Genomic DNA, 7500 nt, shown 5'->3' with positions numbered 1-7500 from the left:
CGTCAGGAAGCTGGAGCCAGCTTCCTGAAGATTTCATCTGAATGAAACAGTTCTAGTCCTGTAGAAGCTCCTCCTATAAAATATATATATATATATAAGATATATATTCAGTATTAGCAAAAGGAATAAATGAAATATAAGGAAAGGAACGAATGTAGGTGTAGACGATCTTTAATTCATAATCCAGGTTGGTACAGATCCAATATTAAAATCGACAAATTGCTTCGGAGTCTAATTAATTCCAAAGACAAAAACGAAAAACTTTTCTTGAAATAAAAATTAGATTCCTCATCAGGAATAACATATTGGTATGAATAATATAAAAAGACCTTTTATAGTCCAGGCGGAAACGAACAAATAATAATATATTCATATATATGGGCGCAGGGGTGGCTGTGTGGTAAGTAGCTTGCTAATCAACCACATGGTTCCGGGTTCAGTCCCACTGCGTGGCATCTTGGGCAAGTGTCTTCTGCTATAGCCCCGGGCCGACCAATGCCTTGTGAGTGGATTTGGTAGACGGAAACTGAAAGAAGCCTGTCGTATATATGATATATATATGTGTGTGTGGTGTTTGTGTGTCTGTGTTGTCCCCCTTGCATTGCTTGACAACCGATGCTGGTGTGTTTACGACGTCCCCGTCTTAGCGGTTCGGCAAAAAGAGACCGATAGAATAAGTACTGGGCTTACAAAAAGAATGAGTCCCGGGGTCGAGTTGCTCGACTAAAAGGCGGTGCTCCAGCATGGCCGCAGTCAAAATGACTGAAACAAGTAAAAGAAAGAAAGAAAGAAAGAATATAATTTTAACTAAGAAACCGTTAACATGCTGCTGATATTAAATAAAGTGTTAAGCATTATCGTTTGTAAATTAGCAGCTCCAGTTTTGGTCAGAGATGATGCATTGTATGGTGTGTGTGTGTGTGTGTGTGTGTGTGTGTGTGTGTGTGTGTGTGTGTGTGTGAGTGTGTGTGTGTGTGTGTGTGTGTGTGTGTGTGTATGTGTGTGTGTGTGTGCAATATCGGAAATGTATTTACATATGTTTATTGCATATATGTATAGTCTATTGCAGAGAAGTTATAATATATTTTATACGTAACTCATTTACATTAATCATAGGAAATATATATGTAGCGAACATATACTGAATAAAATTTGTATAATGTGAAGAAAGTGTGTTTCATTGCACATATCATAATGACATTTATATTATGCATATAAACTAATTATGCTTCATTGACAAAAGATACTACTTTTGGTAAATGAACTTTGATCATACCCTAGCTTGGTAACATGCTCTGTAACAAGTTCATATATACATGGTGGTGTTCTTAATGTTGATGAAATTTATCAAATAGCAGTTTCAGCATGTTACACTTAACATATGTCATTTTTGACGGCACGGTTATACTAGTATACCATAATTTTGAATTCAAATTTTGGCACAAGGCCAGCAATATCGGAGGAGGGTATCAATTACATCGGCCCCAGTGATTAAATGGTACTAGTTTTATTGACCCCGAGAGGGATGAAAAACAAAGTCGAGCTCAGCGGAATTTGAACTCAGAACACAAAGAAGGACGAAATGCCACGAATCGTTTTTTCCCGGCGAGTTAACGATTCTGGCAGTTCGCTGCCTCACTAGTATACCATAGTATAATATTCTATTAATACTCTGGTATAAGCGGGAAACATCAGCGTCGAAATTATAAATACACTCTGTAACATATATTGAGATTTCTCCCTCTCTCTCTCTCTCTCTATATATATATATACGTACTTGGTTGAGGAAAAAGTTCGTGCGCCATATTAGAATAATGAACTGCATAAATACACACACCACAAAATATATTTAGAGAAGCATTATTTTAACACGGCACACGAACTTTTTCCTCAACCTAATATTTATATGTCTGTGTGTGTATAGATATATGTATATATATTATATATTATATGTACGTTATATACTATATACTAGCGGTTCGGCAAAAGAGACCGATAGAATAAGTACTGGCTTACAGAGAATAAGTCCCGGGTCGATTTGCTCGACTAAAAAGGCGGTGCTCCAGCATAGCCACAGTCAAATGACTGAAACAAGTAAAAGAGTATATATATATTATTATTATATATTAATATATGTATATATATATATATATATATATATAGTTAGAAAGATAGATAGATTGATAGATAGATATATATACATACATATGTATACATAAGTGTATATATGTATGTGTGTGTTGTGTGTATGTTGTGTGTGTGTGTAACTATATGTAATGCATATCTGTGTGTGTTTATGTGTGTATGTTGAAAGACGGAGACAGAGTCAATTTGTTAAGCAGTCAGACAGACTAAAAGTGACAAAGACTGAGGAGATAAAAAAAATTCAAACCTTAAGTGATACCAAGTGCAGGGATCGAGATAACATCTTATTGGTTATAAAATCTTTCCCATTTGACCCCGCGCTAAAAATGATAGAGAGGGTCAAGAAAGGTACTTTCAGCTTTGATTTCGCTTATCTTGTATCTTACGTAGTGGGTCTGAATCCGGAACCATGTGGTTAAGCAGCAAACCTCTTGCCACACAGCCGCGCCTGCACCTATCCACACAACTTGTGCTTATATGAAGACTTGGTTTAATATTTGCGGTAGGAAAAGAGTGGAATTAATTATTTGAAATAAGTTAATTACTAGCTTCTCATTATCTTTTAGGCGCAAGCATGGCTATGTATTTCAGAAGCTCGCTTTGGTTTCGGCTCAGTCCCACAGCGCGGTACCTTAGTCAAGTGACTTCTACTATAGCCTTGGACCGACCATAGCCTTGTGAGAAGATTTGATAGACGAAAACTGAAAGAAGCCTGTCGTATGTATACATCTATGTATGTGTGTCTTTATGCTTGTGTTTTTCCCCAACCACCACCATCACAGCTTGACAATCAGTGCTGGTTTGTCTGTTCCCCCGTAACTTAGCTATTCGGCTAAATGAGACCGATAGAATAAGTACAAGACTTTAAAAATAAATGGAGTCCTGCCACATGAGCAGAGGTGGTGCAAGCGTAAGTACAGAGGTACCAAGGATCAACTCCTGGTAGACAAAACTGTACTTAGAGATTGCAAGAGGAGGAAAACTAACTTAGCCATGTCATGGATCGATTATCGTAAGGCGTACGATATGATCCCACATTCTTGGATTATGGAATGCATGTGTCTCTTTGGTATTGCATCGAATATTGAGTGATTGCTTGGAAAAAAAAATATGGCGACGTGGTGATGGAACTGACAGCATAAGGACGAAGTTTAGGGACAATAGAAATCAAGAGAGGCATCTTACAAGGGGACTGCATGTCCCCACTGAACTTTGCACCGTGCATGATACTACTAACTCTGATTCTGAGGAAAGCAAACGCTGGGTATGTATTCAAAAGCCACCAACAAAAAGTCAATCACTTGTTATTCAGGGATGACCTCAAACTTTGTGGTAAAGATGAAACCCAAGCCAGATCCTTCGTTGATACGGTGTATACTTTCAGTGCTGATATCAGAATGGAGTTCGGACTGAAAAAGTATGGTGTTTTAGACTTGAAGAGAAGCAAAATTAAATCTATGGACAGGCTAACGATAATGTCGGGAGATGTTATGAAGCAAATTGAAGAGACGAGCTATAAGTACTTGGGGATATTGGAAATGGATAAATTGATGGAGAAAGAAATGACGGAAAAATTTAAGGTACAATACTTGTGCAAACCGTGACTGATCCTTAAGTCGAATTAAACGGACGGAATAAGATTGAAGCTTTCAACACCTGGGCAGTGTCAGTCCTTAGATATGGAGCAGGGGTACTCGCATGGACAGTAGCCGAACTAAACAACTTAGACAGAAAGACAAGAAATTTGTTGTCTAGATATGGGATACTCCACCCAAAAAGTGACACAAGAAGACTGTATATACCAAGAAAAATAAAGGGAAGGGGGAAGAGGGCTCATTGGATGCGTACAGAGCATTAGAGCAAAAGAAAATAACATAGCATGGTATGTAAAAAATGCCACAGAACTGCTATTATTCGAAGTAAGAAGGTCAGGCTTGTGTAGGATGGGAGATTGCACCGTACAAGCACTGTACAAGCACTTGAGAATGAATGAAACTGAAAATAGGTGGATAAAAAAAAAAGAATGCTTGGACAATTTCATAGCGATGTTGAAGATAAGACAGACAGAGAAAAAAAGATGGCTATGGATGACTAAAAGTGATTTAAAACCGGAAACGGATGCTCTAATATGTGCTGCCCGAGAGGAAACATTAACAACCAATTATATCAAATACAGAATTGATAACACATCAGAAAGTGATAAGTACAGAATTTGTGGAGAAAATGGAGAAACCGTATGGCATATTACCAGTCAATGTACGCTACTAGCGCAGAAAGAATATTAGAGACGTCATGACAACATAGTAAGGATTGTACATTGGACACTTTGCAACAAGTATGGTCTTGACAGAGCAAAAAGGTCGTACGAACATAAGCACGAAGGCATCATCGAAAATGATAATGCAAAAACCCTATGAGATTCTTGATTGAGTGTGACCAGGATGAGAGAATAGGAAACCAGACATAGGAGGAAATACAGCCGTGTTTCGTGGTCTGCTACCACAACAGCTCCTTTATAGGCTCCAGTCAGATCAAGACATCATCAGGAGGAACCACGTCCGGTTTCGACCCCTACTCTTCTACTGTTTTGACGTGCCCCCCGCCTCTTTCGGAGGTGTCTTCAGCTCTGGTGTTGGGTGCATGTCTTCTTTCTTCTTTATTCTGTTCCCTGGCCTCTTCGATGTATCGTCAGCGAGTGTCAGCCGGTGACTGACTGACTTGTCAAAGTTTTCTCTTTAAATACCCTCCGCTAGGCTCCAGCAAGTGTCACGTGACACTGTCTCACCTTAACTGACTAGTGAAGGTGCGGAGTTTTAGCTAATTGAGAAAGAAAGAAAACGATGCCAGATCATAGATATAGCATGTCCAGCTGACAACAAGGTTTGCGATAAGGAAGAAAAAAGTCGGTAGATATGACAGGTTAACTTGGGAGGTTAAGCAGTTGTGGTTGCTGAAAAAGGTGGTAGTACTACCAATAATTGTCGGAGCCCTGGGAACAGTGAATAAAATTCTTGAGAGGTACATGGAATAAATAGGGGCTGCAATAAGGGTGGAGCACTTGCAGAAAGCAGCACTGCTTAGAACACGAACACACCGGATGGTGCTCGAAGAATAAGGGGTGTTACCTTAGATGACTGGTAGTGAACAGCTGACACCGTAGTATATCTCGAGAGTTACAAGCTGTGCAAAGGCAATAATAATAATAATAATAATAATAATAATAATAATAATAATAATAATAATAATAATAATAATAATAATATTAATAATAATAATAATAATAATAATAATAATAATGGTTTCAAATTTTGCCACAAGGGCAGCCATTTTTGGGGAGGGGATAGTTCGATTGCTTCGACCCCAGTGTTTCATTGGCAATTTATCGACCCCGAAGGATAGAAGGCAAAGTCGACCTCGGCGGGATTTGAATTCAGAACGTGGTGACGGGCGAAATACTTCTAGGCATTTTCCCCGGTGCGTTAACGATTTCGCCAGCTCGCCCCTTTCTTAATAATAACAGCAACAACAACAACAACAACAACAACAACAGTAATAATAATAATAATAATAATAATAATAATAATAATAATAATAATAACAATAATAATCATCATCATAGAGGACAAAAATGGAGGGATCAGCGTGTAAGGTTTTATAACTCCCTCCAACCAGTCTCCCACTCCTCTAATCTTAAAAATGTGAAGGGATCACGACAATATATGTTGCTTTCAAAAAAGTGAAGGGTTTAAGGCTAGACGATTATATATGTATCTTAGGGTTTATAAACACTAAATCCCCGTCATCATTATCCTTAATAAAAAAAAAATATACTAAACAACGGATAATTTATGAAAGAGTTTATTGATATTTCGCTTCCAGCTCGAGCCCCACTATATAAAAAGAAAGGGTTAAGGTAATATAAAGTTTATAAAAGCTGCCTCCTAGCCACCGCCCGCCATTTCTCCTTTGCCTGCTTTCAGTCAAATTGAGCTGTACCGCCATATTTCTTTTATAGAAATATGACAGCTCATTGGTATAGTAGTAGTAGTAGTAGTAGTAGTAGTAGTAGTAGTAGTAGTAGTAGTAGTAGTAGTAGTAGTAGTGGTGGTGGTGGTGGTGTATGTATAGATAGTAGAGGCGAGAACGAGTGAGGGAAAAAATAGAAGAGGAGGCCATAAGAAGTGGGGATGGAGATGAAAATATAAATGCCCCTTAAATAATACACGCACACACACACATGAGTTTTGTACACAGATAAATTTTGTACACAGATAAATTTTGTACACACATAAGGTCTAAATGCAAATTAGTTAACACACACACACACACACATACAGTTCGTTTTTGTATTTTGTTTGCAAGATTCTTTACGTGAATTCGTGTGTTGAAGCATATGTTATTGTGTCTGGGAAGAGTCGATTTGTTTTAACGCTTTATTAATTAACACACCGGTTCGATTTCCACTCCTTTAGTTACACTTTTACTCTCTTACTCTTTTACTTGTTTCAGTCATTTTTGACTGCAGCCATGCTGGAGCACCGTCTTTAGTCGAGAAAATCGACCCCAGGACTTATTCTTTGGAAGCCTAGTACTTATTCTATCGGTCTTTTTGGCCGAACCGCTAAGTTACGGGGACGTAAACACACCAGCTTCGGTTTTCAAGCGATGTTGGGGGCACAAATACAGACACACAACATATACACACACATACATACATACATACATATATATATACGACGGGCTTCTTTCAGTTTCCGTCTACTAAATCCAGTCACAAAGCTTTGGGCGGCCCGAGGCTATAGTAGAAGTCACTTGCCCAAGTTACCACAGTATGGGACTGAACATAGAACCATGTACTTGCGATGCAAGCTTCTTACCACACTACGCCTGCGCCTATATACATACCTACATACATACATACATACATAATACATACATATATATACATATATATATATATATATATATATATATATATATATATATATATATATATATATATATTACGATGAAAGTAAACAAAGTTTGCTTTAGAAGCGTTGAAATGTCTAGAAGGTTAAGGAAGTAATTTTATTCTCAAACGCAGAATAATGCTAATAATATAGCATGAAAGGATAAACTAACCATATTTTGCAGAAATGTGTCGGCGGCATTCTGTAAAATATGGGTAGTTTATCCTGCTCATGCTATATCATTAGCATCATTCTGTGTTTGAGAAAAAAAAAAAAAATATATATATATATATATATATATATCAACATCAAGGAAACGGCCATATAGGCCATTCACACACTAGATAACAGCCAAAGCTTCAACCGCAAATAAAAATTAATTCCGAAACCCAGGAGAAAATTT

The 7500-nt window shown here is 37.7% G+C and overlaps 1 long non-coding RNA gene across 1 annotated transcript in view; it reads right to left on the bottom strand.

Annotated features, from left to right (window-relative positions):
• Window positions 1–6848: 6848 nt before the first annotated feature.
• LOC118763357 overlaps window positions 6849–7500 on the bottom strand; it is a 14399-nt gene continuing 13747 nt past the window's right edge. The window contains exon 3 of the long non-coding RNA XR_004999109.1: window positions 6849–7001. This is a non-coding gene — a long non-coding RNA (uncharacterized LOC118763357). The remainder of the gene's footprint in view (window positions 7002–7500) is intronic.

The sequence above is a fragment of the Octopus sinensis genome, linkage group LG5 (genome assembly GCF_006345805.1).
Source record: "Octopus sinensis linkage group LG5, ASM634580v1, whole genome shotgun sequence".
NCBI lineage: Eukaryota > Metazoa > Mollusca > Cephalopoda > Octopoda > Octopodidae > Octopus > Octopus sinensis.
The sequence above is the reverse complement of the archived record's forward strand: the minus strand, read 5'-3'. Positions and strand labels throughout refer to the sequence as shown.